The 25,317-nt window shown below is 46.4% G+C and overlaps 1 protein-coding gene across 11 annotated transcripts in view; it reads right to left on the bottom strand.

Moving 5' to 3' along the window:
* The window catches only part of FOXP1 (forkhead box P1), a 465,689-nt gene that overhangs the window by 384,970 nt on the left and 55,402 nt on the right, over positions 1–25,317 (bottom strand). For 5 of the 11 annotated variants that reach the window (XM_070050577.2, XM_051852212.3, XM_089305428.1 and 2 more), the window contains exon 2: positions 20,666–20,760. The gene's annotated coding sequence lies outside the window, so the exon portion shown is untranslated. Of the gene's footprint in view, positions 1–2,229; positions 2,389–20,665; positions 20,767–25,317 lie in introns of those variants that run through there. The other 6 variants (XM_070050597.2, XM_070050583.2, XM_070050590.2 and 3 more) reach the window with 2 other exon arrangements.

The following is a 25,317-nucleotide window of genomic DNA, read 5'->3' as shown; positions in this document are numbered from 1 at the left end:
ACACTACTTGTGCCCAAATTGGTTTATTTCACATTTCTGTATTTTTGGGGAAAAGCAATTTCTGTATGACAGATGCACCTGGAGTTTGCCACGTGGCCTACATGCAGGGCTGTGGAGTCACAGATTTAGCAACGAGGAAATTGCATTTTATTCTTATTTGCTAAGAAAAATAAAAAGCATATTTTTCCCATGGAACATGTTTGTATTGAGTTAGTCCATGCCTACAAAGAGTAAGTGAATAGTGGAGATGATACACTGATCTGAGTAAATCAAAGCCCCCAGTCGTCTGCTACTGAAGATAATACTGGTTTGGCCTCAATTGGACCCTACCAGCTGCCTACAATAAAAATAATAATACACTGGCTAAATAAACCATCAATCTTTCATTTTCCTTTACCTGTGTAAATATGGCCTGAGTGCCTTCGCCAGTGTCACAGAGCTGTCTCATCATGAACCTAAATCTTTTCACCAGTATGATTTAATTTTTAAATCATAAAAATTGAGTGAAGTCCTGAGAGCAGATGACGCAGCAAGAGTACTTTCTTTTGGTCTCCTTGAAAAGGTCTTCACTTCAAAACAGGCTTGCCAAAATATGTGAAGCCAAAACTCACAGACTCAAGAAATCGGCAATTCGACAATAACAGCTGGAGACTTCAATATCTCACTACCACTAGTGGATAAAACTAGGCAGAAGATCAATACAGAAACAGAAGACATGAACCTTCTAGACGCAACAGATCTCCACAGAAAACTCCACCTGCTCACAATGGGATCTACACTCCTCTCAAGGACACTCTCCAGCATGAGCCATGAGCTGGGCCATAAAACTGCCTCCATAAATTCAGAAGCACATTCTTCAAAGAACAACAGGATGAAATACCAGTCTTAAATAACAAAAGGGTCCAAGAAGAAATCAAAAAGGAAAAGAGAACATGTGTTTAGATGAATGAGAAGGAATACCAAAACATCTGAGACACAGGTAAAGCAGTGCTCAGAGGGAAACTGATAGCTGTAAGCACCAATACTAAAAAAGGAGAAAGCTCTCAAATGAAGTCTTTTTTTTTTTTCTTTTTCTTTTTTTTGACAGGCAGAGTGGACAGTGAGAGAGAGACAGAGAGAAAGGTCTTCCTTTGCCATTGGTTCACCCTCCGATGGCCACCGCAGTCGGCGCGCTGCGGCCGGAGCACCGCACTGATCCGAAGGCAGGAGCCAGGTGCTTCTCCTGGTCTCCCATGGGGTGCAGGGCCCAAGCACTTGGGCCGTCCTCCACTGCGCTCCCTGGCCACAGCAGAGAGCTGGCCTGGAAGAGGGGCAACCGGGACAGAATCCGGCGCCCTGACCGGGACTAGAACCCGGTGTGCCGGCGCTGCTAGGCGGAGGATTAGCCTAGTGAGCTGCGGCACCGGCCTCAAATGAAGTCTTACTTGCCATCAATCAACAAATCCACCAATGTATCCCAGGCCTTCATTCTCCAGTCACAGGACTGAGTAATATCCGCAGCACTCATTTTTACCCAGTAAAGATGCAGATTTGCAGCTGTGTTATCTAGAAAATTCCCAAAATTATTCATGGCAGCTTTCAGAACATGATTCTCTTCCCAATGACTTCCTAAGTGAGGGCACTGAGACCATGTAGCAAGCTAGCAGAAGACAGTCTGAAAACACTGCGGTTCTCAATTTAAATCTAGCGTCTCTCTGCTACACAGATAACTAGTTTTGTGATGGTCAGGTTTTCGTAGCTTATGATATACATATTTACATGATGCAGGCAACAAACCTTTGGCTTACGATCGTCGCTCTCCTTTCTAGATGTCCACACGCCATTTCCACGTACATACCAAAAACACAAATCCATTCAGAAAGTCATTCATAGTGTCAGACCCTCTCTTCTCGATAAAGCATGTATTAAGGACTCCAATGACAAGACAAATGATCACCATTGCCTTTCAACCTAGATCAGAGTGGGGCGGGGCACAAAGAAGTGAAAAGCAGCAAGGATAATTCTGGTTCCTAAAACCTCAGGGAGTATGGAAAACCATGGGCTATCGTCTGAGAGACCTGAAACTCTGACCCTGGAAAGACAGGGGGAACAAAGCGCATTTCCTGGCTGGCCAAGTGATGTAAGAAGTCAAAGCAGTGAAAAATTTAGATTTGCGAAGGAACCAGGGACAGGTGTTTAGCACAGCAGTTACAACACTGGTTGAGATGCCCATATCCCATTTCAGAGTACCTGGGTTCAGCTCCCAGCTCTGGTTCCCGCTTCCAGCCTCCCGCCAAGAAGACCCTTGGAGACAAGCAGGTGACGACTGCAGTTGCTGGGCCCAGCCATTCATGTGGGAGACCTGGATCGATCGAGTGACTGGCTCCCAGCTTCTCATCAGTCGGTCCTGGCCACTGCGGACATGTGGGGAGTGAATCAGGGGATGGGAGCTCGCTCGCTCGCTCTCTCTCTACCTCTCAAACTAAAAAATAAATAAATAAAAAATAAAATAAAATAAAAAACAGATTTTGATCAAAATATAAAAACCCATTATTATAGAGTGGATTGAAATTATGTCTTCACAAAATCTAAAGAAAAAAAAGGGGAATGTGGGGAGCAACTCGGACTGGACTGAGTTACTGGAATTAAGACTTATTCTATGCATCTGCTCTCCCACAATATGGCACTGGGAGAGGAGTAAACAGCTTCTACACAGCTGCCTCTCACCAACTTGACAAGCTGCAGGAGCTGCTCCTGATTGGAGGAGAGCAGCGTGCTCGGCGTGTGGGTAGCAGAGTTGGGATTGGTGGAAGAGGACTATAAAGGAGGAGAGAGACAACATGCACCAGGAACACCTGAGGAACATCTGAGCAGCCCCCGAGAGAGCCGGCCGGTGGTGTGCCGCTCCCCCGTGGAAGTGGGGAAAGTGGCAGGGGGAACCGCCCTTCCACGGAGGTGGAAGGGATCGGCAGCCAACCCGGGGAGGGCCGAGCAGACAAAAGAACAGTGCAGGGTCCTGTGTTGTTCCTCCGCGAAGAGGGGGAGCGACAGGGGAAGGAAGAAGGGGAATGGGGAGGGAAGTATGGTTGTCGTCTTAGAACTGTACCTATGGGACGCTGCCGCGGCTCACTAGGCTAATCCTCCGCCTTGTGGCGCCGGCACACCGGGTTCTAGTCCCTGTCGGGGCGCCGGATTCTGTCCCGGTTGCCCCTCTTCCAGGCCAGCTCTCTGCTGTGGCCAGGGAGTGCAGTGGAGGATGGCCCAAGTGCTTGGGCTCTGCACCCCATGGGGAGACCAGGAGAAGCACCTGGCTCCTGCCTTCAGATCAGTGCTGTGCGCTGGCCGCAGCGCGCCAGCCACAGCGGCCATTGGAGGGTAAACCAACGGCAAAGGAAGACCCTTATCTCTGTCTCTCTCTCTCTCACTGTCCACTCTGCCTCTCAAAAAAAAAAAAAAAAAAAAAAAAAAAACTGTACCTATGAAATACATGAAATGTAATCCCTTTATATTAACACAAATTTTAAATATCTGCCTTTAAATTATTTTAAATTTGAAATAATTAAGACTAAAAGACATTGCAAAAATAGTACAGAGACCCATATACCCATCACACAGCTTCCTCTGCTGGTGCTTTCTTATACAGCTATACAGAACACACAAGCCAGGAAATGGATATTGATACTTACTGTTAACTAAATGACAGACCTTGCTCAGTTTCATTGCCTTTTCCTGTGCCCTGGGCAATTTAATGTAGCTAACCTCTCTGAACCTCAGTTTACGCATCTGTAGTAACAAGGTATTAAGGATCATCACCAGTTCAGTTCACAGAACGTACAATGATTTGATAAGATAGCACAAGTATAATGCCTACAACAATAGCCGTCAAACAGTAAGAACTTAATACGTGCTCATTATTATCATAGAAAACTTTTGGGATTTCCAGTTTTACTCTCATACTTTCCCTGTGGTCCTTCCTACTTCTCACTAACAGAGATGGCATCTACCACCATGAAGAGTCTGCCTACCCACAAAGGGCAAGAACACTGCAAACATAACAGAATGTGTCCTACTCTGAGCACTGGAAGCAAATATAACTCAAAATTCCTTTTCTTGTGTACACACAGTGATTTTGTTTTAAAAAACTTAGCATTTCCAACAGTGAAATGACTGGGGTGGTGCAACTGACAATGCCTTCTGAAGCCTTTGGGGCAAAAGGAAGTGGATCATTAACTAAAATAGACAAACCTGAAATCAATATCTAAGAACCATCTTATACCATAAATGGATTCGCTTCTCTTTTTTGGGATGGAGATGGGGGGAGGGGATTTAGGTTTTTTTTTGTTTTTGTTTTGCAGTGAGTTTTTTAAAAAAGATTTATTCAGGCCGGCGCTGCGGCTCACTAGGCTAATCCTCCACCTGCGGCGCCAGCACACCGGGTTCTAGTTCCGGTCGGGGCACCAGATTCTGTCCCGGTTGCCCCTCTTCCAGGCCAGCTCTCTGCTGTGGCCAGGGAGTGCAGTGGAGGATGGCCCAAGTGCTTGGGCCCTGCACCCCATGGGAGACCAGGATAAGTACCTGGCTCCTGCCATCGGATCGGCGCGGTGCACTGGTTGCAGCGCGCCGGCCGCAGCGGCCATCGGAGGGTGAACCAACGGCAAAGGAAGACCTTTCTCTCTCTCTCTCACTGTCCACTCTGCCTGTCAAAAAAAAAAAAGAAAAAAAAAAAGAAAAAAAGATTCATTGATTTATTTATTTGAGAGGCTAAGTAGAGAGACAGAGGGAGAGCGCGAGAGAGCATGCGTGAGAGAGGTCTTCCATCCGCGGGTTCACTCTCCAAATGGCCGCAATGGCCAGAGCTGGGCTGATCTGAAGCCAAGAGTTTCTTTGGGGTCCCCCACACGGTTGCAGGGGTCCAAGTCCTTGGGCCATCTTCCCCTGCTTTTGCAGGCCATCAAAAGGGAGCTGGATCAGAAGCAGAGCAACCTGGACTTGAACCGGTACCCATGTAGGATGCAAGCGCCACAGACGGAGGCATAACCTACCATGTCACAGCGCTGGCCCTGAGTTTTAAAATCATACTTAGATGTTTTTTAAGTTGAACATACTGAATGCAAGCCTGGATAGAGACTGGGGAGTTCAAACCTACTTGTGTCAAAACTCAAGGAAAGTAGGGCTCTTTAAGAGCAGAGCTATTTTTAATAGGTTCTTAAATAGGTCTCTGTAGATGTACTTTCCTACACGTGAGAAAGAACTGCACTTCCACGTAGCCAGTTCCTGGCGTACGTTCCCCACTGGGGGACCGTCTCACTGCGGTGGCCTTTGTACCCATTGTTTGAGTTCAGGCAAGATCTCTCTGGCTTTGGCCCTGACACTGGGACTTATACCAGGACCCAGCGTGCTCTTGGGCCTTACCTCCTTCACAGCCGCATTTTAAGGATATGAATGTTTAATTTATAATAAAGAGAGAAGAATTTCACTGGGTTTCCCCTTGCTCTGAAATATTCACACCTTGAGAATGGGTGAATGAGAAACCATACTTTAAGAGATTTCCTTTCTTTCTTTTTTGCAAATTAGCTGCATTTTCAAAACCTGCCACCCACAAACTGTCTGAAACACTTAAGTGTCTGCTCTGTTTCCATCAACAGCCATTATTTGGAATCGCTTAAAAGGACGAATAATATAACCACTAATCAGGCAAACAGAGGGGACATCTTTGGTTCATTAGAACACGCAGCTCTCTCTCCTATTCTCTGACAGACCAACCAGGAGTTCTATCTGGATAGCTTCAACTTTGACTTCAGATTCTGGCAGGCACCTCCAATCAGGTGATCTACAGGAACACGACTTGGTGCTAAGGATCATCAGGAAATAATTTCACAAGCATAAGACCTGATCCCTTCCACGCCACATGTATCAACTAAGCAACCTATAAGCCTGAGCTTCCTAACTCGATCCGAGAAAGGACTTGGGAATATGGAAAAATATTTTTTAATTTATAAAAATATACCAAAATGGGACAGGTGTGTTTGGCCTGGTGTTTTAAGACACTCCTGGCCCACAATGGAGTTTAGGTGCCTGGTTCAAATTCCGGCTCTGCTTCTGATGGCAGCGTCCTGCTGACTCGCACACCTGGAAGACAGGCGGGTAAGGGCTCTAGTACTTGGGTCCCTGCCAGCCATGTGGGAGATCTGGATTGACTCCTGGGTTCCAGCTTCATCCCGGCCCAGCCTTGGCTGTTTAGGGCATTTAAGGAATAAACCAGTGGATGGGAGATCTTTCTGTCTGTCTGTCTCTCTTTCCGTCAAATAAATAAATAAACAATAAATGAAAACTAAGCTATGCCAAACAGATCAAACCTTGATTTCCTACTGGAATACCAGGAAGATGCTGTCAGCTTTGTGGGCACAATCCTTGTCCGGTTCTCCCCTTTTCTCAACATGAACATATGCTTCCCTTAAAATGACTTCTTTTTTCCTACCCCGGGTGTTATGCAAGATCCCTGCTTATTTTGGCGATGGAAACAAAATAAGAAGAGCCACCCAGAGTTCTCCATTCCAAAGGGAGGAGCTTCCCAAGAAAAGCAAAGTTTTGCTGTTGTATTTCTTTTCAGCACTGCCAAGGAGCAGGCGGCGTCCTTTGGTGCGGAAATCCAGTACAGTGCAGACGAGGGAGCTGGTGCTAAAATACCCACTGGAACCGTGAATGGCAGGTGTGGGCAGGCACTGTCTATCGGTTCATGATCACTTAGTGCCTGTAAAAAACAGGAACTGGCGCAAAAAAAAAAAAAAAAAAAAAACCATGAGGAGTGAGGCAGTTAGGGAGGCCCACTATGCCAGAAAAAAAAAAAAAAGTGTTTTTCAAAAACAAACCATGAGGAAAGGAGGAGGAGCTTTTTAATTCCAAGAGCGCCCAGGAAGAGCCAAACTCAGACCGGGAAGGCAAACCTGGACGGGCCTGGGGGAGACCTTGAAAATCTAAGGAGGGGCTGTGCAAGAAAAACAGAAAGGCTTGCATTTGGGATATTGGTTTCAATGAGGAAAGGTGAATGCCAAAAGCAGTGTAAGAATGAAGCCCTCACATAATAGATCTCTGTGAGCGGCGCTGTCTGCAGATGCCGGCGATGGTGATCTAAGCCTCACACTTGGACGGGCTGTGTGACGGCAGCCATGATATATAAAGTAAGACCCAAGTGCCAAAGTTTTGATTTAGCCAAGCGACCGGGGCTGTTTTTGTTGGGTGGAGGAGGCGGTTTTTTTTTTTTTCACCGAGCGAAGAATTACGGTAAACATCTGCTCACCATGACCACAGAAGAGGTGGTTGTTTTCATGCAAGGTCATCTTAAAGGAATACATTTAATTAATAAAATCACACAGCCATGGGAGCCAACCTTCCAATGAGAGTGCTCACTTCTATCCACAGACCTATTCAATAAGGAAGCACTTAATCGAGAAAGTCTCCCAACGTTGCCATTAAGATTTCTTGGGGACCTCAGATGTGGGGTAACTCTTTCCCATGGAGGGATGCCTGAAAATCCAAGCAGATAACACTTCTTATCTCGTTCTGTAGGCGGCTGTTTCCCACAGGGTCTCTTGCTCTATTAGTAAGACTTTATTATAATTCATATATTATTTATGTAATGAAAGCCCCATTTAAAAAAGATAGAAATTAATGTTCGAATGGGTTGAAATCTTGACCTCACATATAAACGTCGCAGAGTACATCTCTGTGTCAAACAGCCTCTTTGAAAATGGCTATAAAAATTAATATGATCCAGAACAGTTTGGATTTTTAACAATTCCTTATTTGGTTCTTCTTTTATGAAGGCACGGGATAGTAGGGAAGTGAGCAGGAAACCAAATTATTCATGCTGACTGTCACTCAGATCCATTCAGTGAGAGCCCAGAATGTCCCTTTACCTTTCAACAACTGGCCATAAAGCCCTCCAAAACAGGAGTCACCTGCAATTATTGCATACTGCTTCCAGTTAATTAAAAAAGAATGATTCATAAAGTCCCAACTTCCATTCTGAGTTAAGCAAACCTCTGCATCTGCCTACAATATTAGAAGAGTCTTGTTGGGGCCAGCGCCGTGGCTCACTTGATTAATCCTCCGCCTGCAGCACTGGCATCCCATATGGGCGCCGGGTTCTAGTCCCAATTGCTCCTCTTCCAGTTCAGCTCTCTGCTGTGGCCCTGGAGGGCAGTGGAGGATGGCCTAACTGCATGGGAGACCAGGAAGAAGCACCTGGCTCCTGGCTTCGGATTGGCACAGCACCGGCCGTTGTGGCCATTTGGGGAGTGAACCAACAGAAGGAAGACCTTTCTCTCTTTCTCTCACTGTCTAAACTCTACCTGCCAAATAAATAAATAAAAATCTAAAAAAAAAAGTTTTCTAGATTCAGAAAAGCCAGTATTAAATAAACTAGGTGCTACTGATGAATGAAAGTAAACAACTAGGTCTCCTATCTCCAGCCTCTGGTCATGCCAATATGAACCATCGACAAGATCCAAGGATCACTAAAAGTTACAGATTTTTCTCTGTTTGGTTTCTCTAATTCCCATGGTACTAGCACATGAAATTCCTGACGGCCAGACTTCAACACGTGCATTCAAAGAATAAACATTAAATTTACCAACTACAGATATTCCAATGGTTGCAAGATTAGACAGGATCTTAGTTGTTGGAACAGTTCTAAGAGCAACCTAGGAGCCTGGGAGTAGGCCTCTGGGGGTGCTTAAACTTCTCTACCCAACAGTCTTTAACAAAAATCTATTCATCACCTCCTAAAAATATGTTCCAATGAGGCCCTGGATTGGATTTAGTTCCCCTCCTTATCTGCAGTTTCACTTTCCTTGATTCTGGTAATCTGTGGTCAACTGTGAGACAAAAGTCTTAAGTGCAGAAATAAACAATTCATAAGCTTCGAGTTAACTTTTATTACTTAAAGTTGTAAAAAGTTATATTGTTATGCTTGTACTGTTTTATTATTGTTGTTCGTCTCTTAGTGTGCTGATTTATATAAAGTAAGCTATCACAGGTATAGATGTGCAGGAACAAAGCAGAGGATACACCCGTACTATCCACAGAGGGGAGATGCTGTAGATGGTAGTAGTCACAGTTTTGGGCGTCCACTGGGGTACTGGAATGTATCCTCCTCAGATAATAGAGTATTGCTGTATCTAGTAATTATTTAAAAGTAAATTATCTACTTGTTACATAGCCATTTACGTACACTTACTTGTGTGAAAGCACTTCAAAAAGTTTGTGGAAAATGGAGTTAAAAGAGAAGTTAAATTCGGGCTCAAAGGAGCTTTGAAATTGATGCGTATCAGGAGTCTTCAAAAAGCTCATGGAAAAAGTACATTATGAAAAATTATGCATAGATTTGAAAAAATTTGCATCAAAATCAACTTACCTCTCACTTCCACTTTCCATGAATTTTTGAAAGCACCCCTGTATTGAAGGTGACACCAGCATTACAGGATATGGTAAGTGGCTAGTTGAGTGTGTGTGTGTGCCCACATGTAGCTAAGTGTGTGGGGTGAGGTGGCATCTTACGAATGTCACCCATCCCTGACAGAATCGTGGGGGGTCACTCACACAGATCCCAGGGCACACTGGGTCTGGTGCATGTTGCTTGTGTTGACTTGTCTGTTCACTTTCCACAAGGCTACGTGTTAGTGCTGGGAAAGGAGAGAAGGGAAGCAGAGGTGGAGCTGCAGCCAGCAGACACGTTCTTGATACCTCAACTGCCCTTAGCATAGGAGGAGCCATTAGGGAAGAAAGAGTTGGGACCACAGAGGCCCATCGGTATTTAATAACCATCAATGTCTGCAGCTGTCAACAAAGCCAGCCTGAATATCACCCACCAATCCCCCACCACAATCAACAGACATTTCGACAGACTTCGCTATCAGAGGCCACAATGGTAAGAACTAGAACACAACACGTACCACTACACTAAATTACGCCTAAGTACAAATGCGAGACCTCCATCATATATGTATAATAGACAGATTAAAGCAGCTATAATTTTCAAGCCTCAAAAGAAAATTCCAAGCTTTTCGGTCTATTCCCAGTGAAAGATAGTGTGATGAATGTCATAATAAAAAATAACTTAGGAGGAGGAAATAATTCTTTATGCTTTTTAAATTTTCCTTATGAAACGCATCATTTTAACGTAATCCATTTCAATGTACTTATCCATAAATGTAAATTTGTTTTGATAAAATGAAGAGGCTTTTAATCCAAATTGCACAGTGATGCTTCCACACTGATCTGTTATAACTTAGTAATCAGAGTTAACAGACTGCCTAATTAACCAAGTCGTCATGTGCCAAGATCCAAATATGGGATGAATTGTGGGCCAAGGAGAAAATATGATGGACATGAAAATTATTAATTCAGGGAAGCATTAAAAGCATGTGTAGTTAAAGTTCCTTACTAAATCTCACCATCTTTAGTGTCTTCCACTTTTACAATATAACTAATATGTGAAAATGAACAAAACAAATTACATTCTACTCAGGGCACACAGAAAAATATTTCTTACATCAACTAGTTAAACCGACATAACTAAATTCATTTTTAAGCTTGTGACAACCGAAGAGGTAAAAACCATAGCTGCTTCCCGACAGCTACAAGTAACATCTGTGAAGGGCTGTGGGGCCAGGACCACCGTCCCTGCTGCACGTGGCTGGAGATGTTTGGTCACCGCCTCAGTGCTAACCTAAATAAATAACCTAAAAATAAGGTACCGTTTTTATTCTCCAGAACCAGATAACAAAATCAAGGCTCAGAATATTTCTTTGCCCCTAAGAATCTATGAATAAACAACCTTCCAAATATTGGGGGAAGTGATTTTAGCAATTCCACTATTTAACTTGTCCAGATTTCTCTATCAATTTATTATGAACTGATTAGGAGGCAGAAGACAAGGGCTAACTGAAAGATGCCAAGGGCTCACCTGTACAGACACCTTCCACCAGCAGCTCATCACTCCCATCACTTACACTGCTGATGGGACCTGGAAGACACGTCGCTTCCACTGGGCTGACATACTTTACAAGCCAGTTTCCCTAGGTAATTCAAAGTCTGGATGTAACAGAGAATTTATCGGTAGACTAACGACGTTTAAGTCCATCAATCCCACCTTTCTCCCCTTGGCTGCCTGACCACATTCCTGTTTATGTGTGGACACTACACTTGTTGTCTCATTCCTGGGAAGTCTTCCAATGTCCCTCCAGCAACCCCTCCTCAACCCCAGCAGCGTTCTTGTAGCTTCTCTGTCACCTAATTATAACTGACCTTTCTGTCTAGCTAGAGATAGAAGGATGCTGAAACCAAATACCTTGCCTTAGGACGCCAGTGACAGACGGCAGGTGGATGGGTGGATAGGAGGATAAAGAAGAGGAAAGCAGGTAGTGAGTGAACTCCAGGCTCCTCTAGTGTAAGGTATGGCAGTATTTCTCAATCAGAGCCCACATTCGAGGTAGCGAAGCCACTGGAGATGTCCCAGTGTTAGGAAGACAATGTTGTGAGAAAAACCCTCCTAGATGGCTTTTAGTTGTAGGCTAGCCGGAGTGGGTTCTATCCACCCTGCAAGTTCCATGTATTTGCCGTGCATCAAGGATGTTGTCTTACACAGCAGACACACACAGTCCCATTCCCAGAATTCTGCCCCTTTCCTCTGAAACCAGCACCCCTCTCACCTACTTTTCACTGTTCTGTGTAGACCACACACCACCCGCTGGCTATGGAGACAGGCCAAGTGTGCCATCACACCTCCTGCCACCCAGTCCTGCCCCAGTCCCAGAGAAAAGCTTCAGCGACAGGCACAGGGCACACAGCAGACCAATCACTGAGGAAGGAAAGAGTCTGCTGCTGGGGATGAGATGAAAACAGATTCATGAATGCTTATCTGGGAAACACTTTCATGAAAGAATCCAACATGGAGCACAGCACAGCCGAGAGATGGAGACTGAAGCTCCGTGGGGAGAGGTGGACCTTCTGCTCCGGATGTCCCGAAGCTGGTCCTACCATCCGACTTTCCAGCATCCCTTAGAACCAAAGAGATCTCCCAAGTTTTGCAGGCAGTGTTCAAAGTAGCCTATTCTCTGCATTAACTACAGATTTTGATACTTCAAACCCCTTACGTAAAAATCACTCATTTGTGGTCCCTTGGAACTGGCTTTCCTGTATTGTTTCAAGCTGAATATTTTAGTAACGCCTGAAGTTCGAAATCCTTGGCCTACTGCACGTCAATCTGTAATTCTACTGCCCGAGAAACTGAAGGTCTCTGACTCTCTTAGCCAGGGCCACCACTCAGTACCTCAGATCCTTTACCCAGGTGGGTAAATAGAAAGGCTCCAGGTGAGTGCTCCCCAAATCTTTTTTTTTTTTTTTTTGACAGGCAGAGTGGACAGTGAGAGAGAGACACAGAGAGAAAGGTCTTACTTTGCCGTTGGTTCACCCTCCAATGGCTGCCGCGGCTGGCTCACTGCGCTGATCTGATGGCAGGAGCCAGGTGCTTCTCCTGGTCTTCCATGGGGTGCAGGGCCCAAGCACTTGGGCCATCCTCCACTGCACTCCCTGGCCACAGGAGAGAGCTGGCCTGGAAGAGGGGCAACTGGGACAGAATCCGGCGCCCCGATCGGGATCAGAACCCAGTGTGCTGGCACCGCAAGGCAGAAGATTAGCCTAGTGAGCCACAGCGCCGGCCGAGTGCTCCCCAAATCTAAAGGGGCATTCTGCACCTTCTGGCTGGGAAAAGCCCCAGGTAGCGAACGGATGCTTTGGGAAGGAGACCCTCTCGCCAGCCGCACTTTTTCACACAGGTGATTGAGTGGAACAAATCAATTGTTGGGTGGTCAGAGGCTAATCTGAGATCAAATGCGGGCTACAGAGATGAGGTTAATTAGAATAATGGACCAGAGAAAAATGACTCAAAGACCTAGAGGAAATGTCTTAACAGGCACATCCAACTGGAGGTGGAAGGATGCCAATGCAGCGGTTGTCCTTGTTCCTCACACTGGCGCAGTCTTGGCGGTTCCCAGAGCTCTTGCATTAACAGGATTTGCAACAGCCGAGTAGGATCACTGAGGTCCCAAGGCTCAACATGCAGCAGACGGGCAGCCCCAGGGTGGAGACCCTATGTTGCAGCAAGACAATGCCTACCTGTCCACACCCCGACAAAACATTCGCGTGGGGAAGACCCAGTGGCACAGCGGTACAGCCAGGTCACCAGAGCAAGGAAGTTTCCGGTTCAAATCACAGCTCTGGGCCTTCCACACAGAGGAATCTTTGTGAGTCATTTAACTCCCCACCTCGGTTTCCTCATCTGTAAAATGGGCCTTTAGGATATAATTACCTCACAGAGTTATTTTGAGTTAACAAACACCCAGTGCTTAGAATCAGGTCTGGCGGATACCTAATTCTCAGTAAATACAGAGATGAGACAGCAGATGCTTCAGAAGCCAGAGTGTTTCTCTGAATGACTGCTCTCGGCTGGAATTCTCAGGTTTAGCTTTTGCATGAGCTTAGACAACTCCCCTTCTTCTCACTCAATTTTAAGGGAGAAAGAGGAAATCATATATGCGGGGTATTAGTAAGAGTATGAAATGCAAATTATTCTAGGTACACATATCTAAATGAACCCAAGAAGGCCTGAGTGCGACTTATTCTAGAGTAAATGCAGAGACTGCCGTGGTTAGGGAGGGGACATGAAGTTGGGAGGATTAAATGACTTGGGACAGATATGGATGAAGATGAGGCACAGGCTCCCAGCACACCAGGGGTACAGGCCACTGGCACTAAGAGACGCAACCCAGCACACCTGGACCAGTGTCACCGGCCCCAGGAGGCCACTGCCCCAAACCAGACCATGAGGATATAACAAAAGATCAATACACTGCAGGGGAGGTGTCCCAGCAAGCTCCCAGGGCTTCCTGCAGATCCTCAGGCACCAGGACACTGGGGAGACGGCAGGGTAAGGTCCAGGAGCCTGCCAGGGTCCCATGCACGCAGCCCTCCCAAGTCTCCGATCGCATGGATCTGCTTCCCTTTTCGGGGATTATTATTTCAATTTCTGAAATAATACTGGAGACAGGTGTTATGTATTTTTGGAGATGCAGAAAACTTGGATGTTAGCTACCCAGAAGCTTCCTTGGAGTCCAGCAAAAGCTCTTCTTCATTTGGTCACTCACCTTGCCTGACATGTGTTAGATTTTATCTCTTTCTTTACTAAAAATGACACAGAGAATCAAAGTTGATGGCTTCAACCCTATCTTAAGCATGTATTGTTATTTTTTTTTTTATTTGACAGAGTTAGTGAGAGAGAGACACAGAGAAATATCTTCCTTCCATTGGTTCACCCCCCACTGGCCACTACAGCTGGAACTGCGCCAATCCGAAGCCAGGAGCCAGGTGCTTCCTCCTGGTCTCCCATACGGGTGCAGGGTCCAAGCACTTGGGCCATCCTCCACTGCCCTCCAGGGGCACAGCAGAGAGCTGGACTGGAAGAGGAGCAACCGGGACTAGAACCTGGCGCCCATATGGGATGCCGGCAGCACAGGCGGAGGATTAACCAAGTGAGCCATGGCTCCAGCCCCGCTATGTTTATAAGTTGAAAGGGTATAATTAATAACATAAATGATCACTTTAATGTCTTAGGTAACACCTTTTATTCAACAAGTCATTTCATAAGAATATGTGGCTTGATATATTTCAACCTTTTCCACCGAAAATAAAAAGTTATGTGATACAAAGAGAGTTGGGCCCTTGTCTGTGCTTTAGCCTTTTTCTTTTTCTTTCTGTTGAGAGGCATAGAGACAGAGCCCCGATTACTGTTTCACTCCCCCAGAGGCCTACAACAGCTGGCTGCCAAAGCTGGGAGCTGGGCATGCTGAGCAGGTTTCCCACCGGGGTGTCAGTCATCACTGGTGCATCCCAGACTCGCATTGGCAGGAAGCTGGAGTCTTGAGTAGAGATGGGGCTTGAACCTAAGTACTCCAGTGTGGAGTAAGGGATGTGGGACATGGGCACCTTAACTGCCAGGCTAAATGCCTGCTTCTTCCCGTGCTTTAACTTTTACATCACAAAATCACAATGAATAACACATGTCAACCACTGACATGCTGGAACAATACAGCACAAATAATAGACCATCGTCTTTAAGCAGGTGAAAGAAATTGGTGTTCACAATGAAAGATATTTATATCTCATTCCTTTCCACCTATATAGGCTTGGATTTTCAATCAAAAGAGGAGTGTGTGAATTTTCAGGACAGATATATCTAGTGTACTTTTAAAAAATAATGGAGAGAACTTATAGAAATTTAAAACACTTTCCACTGCAAGGCAGATATCAAACCAGCTCTGATTAACTTAAAGGTGAACCAAATCCCCAACAAGATGGCTTACTGACAGGGCAGCACCTTAAACTCCACATTTCCAAGGTTTTGCGGATGTGGGTCAGGCTTCAAACTCTAAGGCATCCCAGTGGGTGAGGTACACAGCTTGTATTATCTGAGACAGGGCATTAAGTATCCAACAGCCAACAAGCCAACACTCAGAAAACAAACTACCCCAGTGTTGGCTCAGTTTTTACTTTCTAGTTTTCAGGTCAATGCAGCACCTGACGCATGAGCACCTACAGTGAGGAATCAACATTCTTTGCTATCTCTGCCACCTCTAATGTGGAGATGGCAAGAAAACTCAAGAGGAATTTCATTGGCTGCTATGGTGTGAATATGATTTGGGCACCTGAACTCATGCAGGAATTTGGTTCTCAAAATCTCACGTTAACAATCCTAAGAGGGTAGAAATTTAATCCCATTATGGTGTTTAGAGGTAAGACTCTTGAGAAGTGATTAGATTGTAATAGATCATTAGGATGGAGCCCCCAAAACTGAATCCTGGTGGTTTTGCAATGAGGAAGCATCCACACGGAGACAGGTGTAGACAGAAACACACTGTCTCTTGCCTGGGAACGTCCTGTGCTACCTCAGGACTCTGGAAGCAAGAACGTCATCATCAGAGGCTGAACCAACAGAGCCACCTGACCTTAGATGGTGAAAATCCAGAATCATGAACTAAAACAAGCCCCTTTTCTTTATAAAGTGAGCCTGCCTTGCGTATTATATTGAGGTGTTTTTTTTTTTTTTTTTTTTTTTTTTTTTGGACAGGCAGAGTGGACAGTGAGAGAGAGACAGAGAGAAAGGTCTTCCTTTTGCCGTTGGTTCACCCTCCAATGGCCGCCGCGGCCAGCGCGCTGCGGCCGGCACACCGCGCTGATCCAATGGCAGGAGCCAGGAGCCAGGTGCTTTTCCTGGTCTCCCATGGGGTGCAGGGCCCAAGCACCTGGGCCATCCTCCACTGCACTCCCTGGCCACAGCAGAGGGCTGGCCTGGAAGAGGGGCAACCGGGACAGAATCCGGCACCCCGACCGGGACTAGAACCCGGTGTGCCGGCGCCGCTAGGCGGAGGATTAGCCTAGTGAGCCGCGGCGCCGGCCTGCCTTGCGTATTATAATGTGGGCAGGTTGACAGATACACCAGCACAGCTCTTGAGAGTGTTTACTGATTTTTTCTAAATCAACAGCACAGTTATTCTATTCAGGGTCCTGGGCAAAGCATTCTACAGGTATCATTTAACCCTTGTAAGAACACTCTGAGATGGGTAATACTGCTATGAAACTGAGACCCAGAGAAACAAAATAATCCAACCAAGGACAACCAGCTAGTGAATGAGAGCACTAGGATTTGAGCTTGGAAGCCAACGTTGTTAATCAACCTCCACCTCCAGCCCCAATATGATTTAGGACCAAATGCAAATGATTCTGTCTTCATGGGGAAGATGATGCACAGCCCCTCCCAAGCGGAAGCAGTGGAACGCTCCGGAGAAAACCCAAGGGTGGTCCCCCATTCCTACAGTAAAGGTGATGACTCCCTCACCCAGGTACAGCCCTGCAAACAGAGAAATTCACAGGGACACCCCCAACTGTACACGGACTGATTCAACAAAGCCTGACTGTGCGTGTGCCTGTCGCATCCCAGGCACTGTGAGCACCAGGAAAGCCACAAAGAATGAAACAGACCTGCTACTTGCTACTTATCTGGTCAAGAGGTGTGTTCACCAAGTGACAGAAGCGGTAATCAATGAAACAAACAAGAGCAAGAATACTGAGAATGGGGTAGGGCCATTCCTTTAACATCAGCAGTCGGCAAAGAGCTCCCCAAGGAGATGGGGTTGGAACTGGGCACTGATGGGTTGTGAACAGGAGTGCTGGAACACACTGAGCTCAGTCCATGCTGACTCCTCGATGGTCCAGGGGCAAGGACGGGGTGTGCCATCAGCGCACAGCGAGGGTGTTTATGGAAAATATTGCAAACTAAGTGGCAGAAGCACAATTTTCAAGAGTCTTTTGAACAGGCAGGCTCTTCAGGCCACTATCGCTACAGAGCGGGCCCGGTCAAAGCAGTGTCAGTGGGATGCAGACCCAGGACCCGGCCCAAGGAAGGCTCGGCGCAGCCTCCCTGAGGCGGAGTCACTGTTCACGAAGTGATCGCTGCAGGATCCTCACTACAGGTGGGTAAGACTCCCACCCGTGTCACTCAACAGTGCTGGAGAACTCAAGAGACAGGCACGGTCCCAAAGCCACCACTGCGACCCAATCTTTGGGACACGCTGTCAACCACCCCATCCACGATCTTTGCCACAGTGATGCAGCAGCTTCTGTACGTGGGGGACACTGTCCTTTGAGGGCCAATCCTAAGAAAATGTGTGGGCACCCAGGGCCTGCTGTGCACAGTCAGCACAGAAGCAGAGAAAGGGCACGAGGCAGAAGACTGACATCATGCAGCAACAGCCTGCACAAGCGAAACCCTACGGTGTCAGATCATCATCAGCGGTGCCAACTTGAAAGCAGTTAGTGGATTCTGCTTGCGAGGCAAGCCCACGGTCTGCGTAAGTCAAAAACGGAACAGACAAAGAACTGCACATCTCTGGGAGAAGGCGTCAACACGGGACCCAGAGATCTGAGCTCCGGCAGCGGAGGTGGCCACTCGTACACAGGGCTGCGGCCATCTTGGAACATGGACAGGAGGGCCACCTCCCCAAGCCTCTGCTAGAGTTCACAAGGGAACGCCAGGGGAGAAGCCCTGGGCTGGGAAACAGACATCGTCCACCAGGAAGACATCCACCAACGCAACAGCCAGAGGATGCTAAAGGGGCCTGGACGACAGGGACCTCAACCACCTCACCTGGGGTGCCCAGGGCAACATGCCCATGCGCATTCACCGCATGCCAGGGCCTTTGGGAAGTTCTTACAACGTCTCACTCACTCCTCACAGTCAGCCTGCTCCTATGATTGTCCCTATTTCCCATCTGAGGTGGCTGCGGGCCAGAAAGGTTGAGTAACCAGCCCAGGGTGGCTCAGGCAGCAGGTGGAAGAGGTGGGACTTGAATCTAAGGCCTGCAGGGCAGAGCAGGCACTCTTCAGCAAGCTACTTCGCGGCACCCACAGCAGGAATGCACTCTGTGCTTGAGAACGTGTTCACACATTTCATGGACATCATCACAGGCCAGCAGAGGCAGAGAATACATTCTAAAGCACAGGGGAATGGTTCAGCCCAGGTCTTGGAGCTGTCCTAAGAACAGAGGAACAGTGAGAAGCCATCAGCGACGTGCTGTGCACTTACTGGGGCTAACAGCCGCGGGTACAAGTGTGCACATAGCCAGGAAGCTCACACTGGTCCTCAGGCCTGACACGAGCATGTATCCATGGGAAGAAAACACTGTGGTGTATGTACAGCTCTGAAATTTAATGTATAGTGCTCTTGGGGGGGGGGGACGTATTGCTTAGGTTTGCCACGGCACTTTTAGTAAGGATGCTGTGGTCCTACGGTATTTACTGAGATGTGTATCTCTGCCGGGAATCACACAGGCTGAAGCTCTAACATGTGTAAAACAAACAACACGTGCGTCAACAGAACGCACTAGGGAGTCACTGAAAATTTAAAAACACGTAAGAAAAATCACCGTCATGATTTTGCGTAAGGAACCACAACTGACACTCAGTAACCAGCCCCCTTTTCCTCCTTAGTATTAGCGTCCAGCATGTACCCGGGACACCCACCTGCTCAAGTTAAAGGCTTCGTTTTCTAGACGCCCTTACAGGGAGGGGTCGCTAACGGGACGGCGGCAGAAGACCCGGGGGAAAGTTACCGGGAGAGCTCTTTCAAGAGGTCTGCCTCAACGGGTAGGACTACTCTTGTGTTGCTGGAATGTCAGGCTGTTTCCTTCAGGATGCAGAGGCGATGGCCAGAGAGCCAGCAGCCACGCCGTGACCTTGAGAATGCAGCAACACCACTGAACATGTGAAAGAGGAGGAAGGCACACCACTCTCGCCAGATGTCTTCATGAGAGAGATGTTCAAGCAACTTTTTTGGGCAGTCGTTATCTGTTACTAGAAAATCATTCTTATCTGATAGAATGATAGGAAAACATGTCTACACGATGACTTTCAGGAAGAAAAATAAAAAACCTAGAAAATTCGTGGATCGGGATTTTATTCCTCCTCTATTCCCAAAGCTGTTTGTTTGGGTCTGACTTTTTCCCTTAATGAGCACTGCTGGTCTGAGGCAGCGTGTTTGCCTAACCTGTCTCTATGTTTTGACATGCACGACTTGTGAAATTCAAACATACTTGTAGACATCCAAAGCATTATTATTTATTAAGGCCTGTATTAAAGGTGGAAGATCTTAAAGCACGCTCAGATTCTGATGATTAAAGGAAATTTAATCGCTCTTCATTGGCATTTGATCTTTAGCCTGCCATAATCTACCCCGTATATCCCTTCATCCATATTTGATACTAAAAAGACATTTCAACAGCTTGTCCATCAACTGTAAAAGAAAAGGAACCGACAGACAAACCACATTACTCAGAAAATAAACGCGCTTTTCCCCACACTCATTTAGCTCATGAAAGCCCAATGTGATTAAAAAGGTGAAGAAGGCACACTCCTCGAAGTGAGCCAGAATGACTATACGGAGCCGTGCGTGCGCAGCGTGGAAACGTTCAAAGCGTTTTCAAATACATTTTATCTGGTTTCAACTTTGCAGCTATGCCCTGCAAGGTATGCGAGGCAGGAGTGTATTTTATGGCTGTTTTTTCCAGAGAGATGGACTGCTCGGAGACAGAGCCACTAGCAACCCAGAGAGGTGTCCGGGTTACAGGTTCCTCCCCCTGCTTTGATGCAACAGGTTACAGGCGGCCTTCACGTTGAATATGGCTCATGGCCCCTGTTTGTGAACAAGGGCTCCCAGGAGCACAGTCACACCTGTTGGTGTGTGCACTGGACATGGCTACTTCTGTGCTACGAGAGCAGAGCTGGCTAGTCGCTAGAGAGACTGCACAGCCAAGAAGGTGAGCATACCGAGAGTCTACCAACCCTGCCTAGGTCACCTTCCTACCAACAAGATCAAGTTATGGACTCTTCATAAAACAACAAAGCCAGTGGGGGGCGGGGAGCAACATATACACGAGATGCCCAAGAGCTTCTGGCAGTGCTGCCTGTTAATGAGATCAGCCACTGTTCGCTATGGGATCACCAACTACTGCATCGCCTGCCCAGGAGGAGGGCAATTCTTTGGCCGAATATGGTGTCGGTGGTGGTTGCCACTTACCCTGAACTTGTAACGTGTCTCAGAGCCATAAAAAACCTGGAGTCACAGGTAGGGGGCATGCATAACGCCACAGGACCGCAACACACCGAGAGACACTGAAAGCAAAAAGAAAAGGCGAGGTTAAGAGAATGTGCAGGCTGTGATGCTACACAGAAGATACAGACGCACAAGCCTCGGCCTTCCCGGCTGCACGCCACTCTGAACCTCAGCACAGAGTCGTGAGTCCAAGTGCGATCTTGTTCCCTCCCTTCAAGACCCAGCATTCGGCCTAGTGCGTTATAACCTGAGTTCAGTACAGAATTACAGTAGAAGGATAGAAACTCCCAGTCTTGACGGCACTACCACTCACTTAGTGTCCTTGAACTTGGCAAAATGTCCTATTTCTTAGGCTAAGTTCTCATAATATGAACACACTGTGAGAAATAAGGGTGTGAAGCCCCATGAGGCCAGATGATGACTTTAAGTTTTGGTCTTTTAGCCTCTCCCAGTGCATCCCATAGAAGCAGCAGGGGACACGCACGCACGCCTCTCCCCAACCCCAAATCAATAAATGGACAAGCTCTCTCCTGTCAGCCCCGCCCCCCTGTAGCTGCCTGTGAGATGCAGAAGATGTACCACGGCCTCCTCATGGTTGCAGCACTGCACGTGCTAGGACTGCACGCCTTCCTGCCCGAGTTGGGTTATTAGTAGACCATTTACCAAATCTAATTCCAAGGAAGTTCAAGTTGCTGGTAAACAAGTCAACTCATCCCCCAAGCACTTTCAGAAAGGTTTTGCGCGACGCTGTCAGTAGCAAGGTTTCCCAGGCCAGCTCTTTTCTGTACAGATCCTTGAGAAGATAATGCCACCCAGAAGGCCCTTGGGATTACAGAAGGGACTCTCTCACATCAGAAAACGCAACCACAGAAAGAGGTGACAGCATGCAGTGCAGGATGTGTGTGGTTCTCTTTCAACAGCAAACCCAGTCACTACGCTGTGAGTGTGCATGCCTCCAAACCCAGTCACACGGAGCAGCTGAAACTGAGAAGGAGCTCCACGAAGTTTTCTGATTCGAATAGTCACATCTCTCCAGAAACTCCGTGCGCTGTCCATCTGTCCACCAGAGCTCAGGAGAGAGTTAAGAGATGGTACTTCCAGAGGGTGTCTCCCATAGATCCGAGATAAATTCAGGCCATGTTTGTCCACGGTGTGCTTTCTAGGTATTGGTTGTCTCGTGTCCCTAACCTGTGTGCTTATGTATCATGGCTTAAAAATCTTCATTCACTTATGATGTGCTGTGTTGGCATTATTCCTCTGAAACAAGGCAGCTTAGGACTCTGATAAGAATGCATCAAATATACTTTTTAGGATAATTTCAGGCAGCAAAGGCTGTAATTGTTCAAAGTTAATTGGTGAACTCATTAATGAACAACTGCCACCCCGGGAGAGGGGACCACTGTCATCGGCTCATCAGAGTAATGAGATAACAAAGTTAATGATATTGTCTGCAGTGGACTTCCACTTCCTCCCGCTCGGTCTACATTTGCGAACACTGCTTCCAACATCCCGGCCTGTGTGTGCTGCTCTTCACAAACACTGCTCGTGGTGGACTCCTCGCGTGGAAGTCAGCACTTCCCAGCCTTCACATCAGGGCAAAGCAAATGGAAAACTTTTCGGCCCTTTATTATCTACTTGTAAAATGTTATAAGCCTGTAAACTAGTTAATTTATGAGCCGTGCTAATAATTTGCTCACACTTGATCGCAGGTTTCACAAATACAGTTTGCAGGGATGTGGGAGGATAATTTGTAGGTCTGGCTTCTCGGCTAAGGGGACACTAATGTGACACAGTAACGTGACATTGACGGTGGGCCACACTAATGACCGCGCTCCAAGACAGGGCTGTCAGCCTGTCGTTCCAGGGAGAAGCCAACCTGCTCTCACTGCGGCTCAGGACTCGATGCTCAACTAATTATTCAGACAGCGACATTAATGAGAACCCTCATGTTTATTTTCAACATACTAACCAGCGCTTAGCTTCCATTTGTCTGATATGGTCACTGATTAAAATGTGTTTCATGAATAGCAAATGTGAACTCGCACATAACAAAGAAGCACCGCACGAAAATAAGGCACGGCTGCTTGGAAAAACCAACCTGGTCAACTCGTTTTCTGCCTCCAACGCGGTCAAGGACGAAGTGACAGGCGGCAGGAAATGCCACGAGTACCAGGCAAGGAATATTTTGAATCACACATGTCCAGGGACGGGCTTGACTTCTGAACTGAGAGCCCTGGGTCAACATGGTCAAGAGCAACTTCTATTTCAAATAAACTTCATTAACTTTGCGAGAGCAAGGTTAGACTTTAAGTGAATTTTTCCATGGAAGGACCAGTCTGCTTTCATGTGCTCTTTCAGCCTTAGAAAAGACTGATCTTTGATTAAACTGTCTCAAATATGATCCTCATAAACATTAATAAATGCAGGTGTATCCTTTCAAACTGAATGTAAAACTGTACTGTTGTTTCTTTAAAGGGTTCCTTAGCATGCTCTTATACATTTTGTTTCAAGTCTTACTAAACCTTGTGATCAAGTTCTTTCTACTTTAAATTAATTTCCTAATTTGGTATGATAAATTTTGTCCTTCGTTTAATGGTGATTATAATCCTAAAATATTCATATAATCATAATTCGAACTAAATAACTTTTTTTTTTTTTTTAAAAAAGTGTGCTCAGATCTATTAGAGGTGTTGGAAAAAGAAAAATACTCCCAGTGTGGTTCATTATAAGAGGTTCAATTTGAATTAAATAACAGTGCTACTATTTCAACAAACGCTCGATCTGCCATCCGGATGAAGAATTCTCCTCAATACTGTGTGTGAGTTCTGATTTTATAAAGAAAGCAAAATAAATACGAGTCCATGCAGATCACTTTGGGAATGAAAATGTCATTGCATGCCGCATGCAATGTTTCTTAAGTATGTATTTCTAAACTTACTCGCTAGAGATAGATCTGTAATTTTAGAATGCCAAAATGCCTAAATGGCACACAACACGTGGGAGGCAGATTCAGACTGCAGGCTAATTTTTAAAATATACTTCACCAAGTACCAGATAAATGGTGCCTGGCCATCATGAGCACCTCTGAGCACTGCTACTTGACGGGCACCTGTTGGAGATAGGTTCTTAGATAATCGGCACCTTGGGCAGCTGGTGTGTGCTAAGCACCCGCCCCCACAATCTCTCTACAAAGTACGTTCTGTCTGTGGCAGAGACTGGGGGGATGCCCACCACGTGCATTTCTTCTTCCTGGGCACCTGGTTAGACTGCATCTCCCAGCATCCTGTGTGGCTGGGTGGGGCCTTGTGTGGCTGAGTTCTGGTCAAATAGTCGGAAGTGGGTACTGCTTCTTCTACTGGGATCCTGAGTCCTCTGGCACCACCCTAACACCCTCTCTCCCCCTTTGATTGTACACCGAGAGGACAATTCCTGGTTTCTAAGATACAGGACCCACTGGGCCAGGGAAGTCCAGTTCTGGGAAGAGCATGTACGGCACGGAACCACTACCATTCCTGTCCCCATAAACCAGTGCCAGCTTTGAACTGCCTAAGATACACCTGCAGTGGGTACACCTGCACTGGGCTAAGCCTCTGTGGTTTTGTTGTTGTTGTTACAGCTTCTAGTACTCTCAAACGTGTGGGACTTTCTGATAGTCTCTGGGCATACCTGGGTCAGTAAAAGTGCTGTGGAATTGGAAATATTCCAGAAGGTATTTCCTTCTGGTGACCATCCGTTCCTTTAAGTATGCTCAGGGTGGAAAAGGGGAAAGGAACAGCTGAGGATTTTCCTGAGTGTGTCAGGCAAGTCTTTCCTTATTTCATCTTCATGTAGCCCAGTGAGTAAATCTGACTCCCATTTTACAGATGATACTACTGACCCTCTAAGAAGTGAAGTACAAGCAAGTACCAAAGCACATTGATCCAGCTGACATTTCCCTTGCTAACTGCCTAATTGGTTTTTAAAGAATTATTTATTTTACTTGAAAGGTGGGTGAAGTTACAGAGAAGGAGAGGCAGAGGCAGAGAGAGAGGTCTTCCATCCGCTGGTTCACTCTACAAATGGCCTCAACGGACAGAGCTGCGCCGATCCAAAGCCAGGTGCCAGGAGCTTTCTTCCAGGTCTCCCACATGGGTGCAGAGGTTCAAGGACTTGGGCCATCTTCCACTGCTTTCCCACCTCATAGCAGAGAGCTGGATCGGAAGAGGAGCCACAGCGCCAGCCCCTAATTGGTTTTTAATATCCAAAATTTATGGAAAATAGATATTTCTAAGTTAAAACATTTTTCGATGCTGCTTAAAGGTGAAAAATCTAACATCCTCCAAATTTAACACAACATTTGCAACAAAAAACAGTGTGAGGGCAAAGTGTCAAATTGCAATACAATGGGTAGAATGTTGGGAACTTCCACAGAGGTTTTGAAAAGCCAGCAAGGACCAAAGGGAATGTGTTTCAGATGTTCTTGGTGGCAAAAACAAAAAGGTCACATTTCAAAGAAAACAAAATGTATGCTAAACCTATATTAACTGTTGGGTAATCAATGTTGTACACATTTTTATAGAATGGGATAGTGGCTAACACACATGAGGCATTTTACTATATTTTAGTTATAATTTAGA

Source organism: Oryctolagus cuniculus, chromosome 10 (genome assembly GCF_051225735.1).
Source record: "Oryctolagus cuniculus isolate XC-2025 breed Fujian yellow rabbit chromosome 10, ASM5122573v1, whole genome shotgun sequence".
NCBI classification, from domain to species: domain Eukaryota; kingdom Metazoa; phylum Chordata; class Mammalia; order Lagomorpha; family Leporidae; genus Oryctolagus; species Oryctolagus cuniculus.
This window is presented reverse-complemented; position numbering and strand designations above follow the sequence as displayed.